This window comes from Panicum hallii, chromosome 9, assembly GCF_002211085.1.
Source record: "Panicum hallii strain FIL2 chromosome 9, PHallii_v3.1, whole genome shotgun sequence".
Classification (NCBI taxonomy): Eukaryota; Viridiplantae; Streptophyta; class Magnoliopsida; order Poales; family Poaceae; genus Panicum; species Panicum hallii.
In genome coordinates this window covers 64,184,373-64,186,708 of record NC_038050.1, presented here as the reverse complement: position 1 = coordinate 64,186,708, position 2,336 = coordinate 64,184,373, and positions in this window count along the sequence as shown.

The following is a 2,336-nucleotide window of genomic DNA, read 5'->3' as shown; positions in this document are numbered from 1 at the left end:
TGTGTACAATATATGTGCACGTGTTCATGTTATTCTCATTAATAAGCATGAACAAAGAATTAAACCAGAGTAGGTTTAGTAAGTACCCCAAGGCGGGACCAGTGCCGGAGGCACCGGTTGCGCCGTTACCAGCTGGAATAGACATGCTATTCGACTGGCCTTGCTTGAAGTAGCCGAACTATGTCGTTGCAGGAAGATGTTCGCAGTGCAGTCCCACGAACGGTCACGTCGGGAAGTAGACGAAGTAGTCGTTCGCACGAGCGGTTACGCCGGGAAGTAGACGAAGTAGTCGTTCGCACGAGCGTAGACGAAGGAGTCGTTCAGGGAGCGAGCAATCGCGTCAAGACGCTCCCCAAAAACCTAATTGTGCTGGCTTATATAGGCTCGAGATGCCTCAGGTTCAACGAACCTGGACGTCACGAATGGCTTTGATGAGCGGCAGTTAATGTGCCTTAATGTGCCTCAGATTCAACGAACCTGGACGTCACGAATGGCAGTTAATGTGCCTCAGGTTCAACGAACCTGGACGTCGTAAAGAGCCTTCAATGTCTGGTCATTAGTATCGACATTAACACTCTGTTTTAATGCTCTTTACTGCAAAAACGTTCTCATCTCAGCGCACCGCCCGGCCGTCCGCGCCGCGCCTCGGCCACGGCCCGGCCCAGCGAGGCGAGCGAGCGCGCGCGCGCGTGTGGTTCACCGTCCTCCTCTTACCGGCTTCTTAAGCGGTGTACACGAAGTCCACCTTTTAAGTCGGTTGAGATCCTCCTCAATTCCCGGTACGGAATTAAGCATTGATTCCCTAGCATTAATAGTAGGCTTTAAATTCTTTTAATTGTAATAGAATGAGTGGGCCAAGCCCATTATTCCAACAAGTTGTTGGTGTCCAGCGTGTCCACGTATCATGTCCGCCGCATGAGTCGTGGCAGAGTGGATGCTAGCAAGTAGCAGCGCCCCACGGGCCACGGCCGACGTGCTGGCATGGCAGCAGCAGGAGGCAGGAGCAGGACGCAGCAACACGTGCCGGGTTCTCGTGCGCGGTGTGGTGTCGTGGGTTGTGGAATGAGCGGCCCAGGAGTAACCTACAGGTCCTACACGGGCCTCTTGATCCGCATGGTGGAACGAACCTGGGCTTTACGGGACCGCAGATTGTCATGGGCTGCCCTCTCGGATGCTGCTGCTGCGGCTTTTCCTTTTAAGTACAGCAAACGTAGAAAGCAAGGTCGTATTTGGCTATGTGCCCTTATGTATCAAACAATTCATAACGTATCCCCCCACTGGTTTACGACTTTACGCGCAGACGGCCGCAGTGCATCTTGTCGGCGCCCTCTGCTGTAAAGTTGCAAAAGTTTTCACTTCTTTCGAACCGATACGGTGGTTGGGCTTTTTATGGGAAATGGGCTAGCCTCGCTCTACCACTTTTCCGGCCTATATTCTGTCCATGGTCTTTCCGTGCGCACGGACCGTACCTGACATCGTTGATTCTTCGGCTTCAAAACCCAGGCCCACTGCTAATGCTCAGGGCTTACCATCATCACGATGCACGCCCGACCGAATCCAAGAAAAGTGCCCAGCCGTCTTGCTCCATGCAAAAATGGGTTCACTCATCCCAAAACCCCACTGGGTTATGCAGCAAGTGAATACCAGAACGGGACAAATCGAGGCAAATTTGTGAGCTAAAACTGAGAACAGGCATATCCCAAAAACAAATTTAAACGGAGCAAACACTCGAGTTATCCGAACTAAACATCGAGGTCCTCCAGGAGCTGGGGGCCTTCGAGAATCATTTGCACTCGAATTTCCCCTCCCGCAACGTCTTGGTTTCTACATTCAAATCTCGCTGGTGGCAATGGCTGGTGCCGTGGTGCGGATGCAATGCAGCGCACGTGCCGAGCAAACCACTCCAACGGCTCAGCGCAGGCTGGCCCCACCAGTCATGGATCCACATCCACCCCGTGCGTGACGTATCTGACCCAGCACAATCATTTTTCAAACTCCTGGGGCGTTTATTTCAAAAAAAAAAACTCCTAGGGCCGGCCACCCAGGCCCCGTTTAGATCGCTTCCAAATTCCAAATTTTTACACTCTCTCTCCATCACATCAATTTTGGAACACATGCATGGAGCAGTAAATGAATGTAAAAAAAATAACTAATTGCACAGTTTAATTGTACATCACGAGACGAATGTTTTAAGCCTAGTTAGTCCATAATTAGATAAAATTTATCAAATACAAACGAAAGTGGTACAGTAGCAAAAAGTTCCAACTGTTATATAAACTTACGATCTAAACAAGACCCCAGATGTCTTTGACCTGGGATCTCATCAGTCATCACCT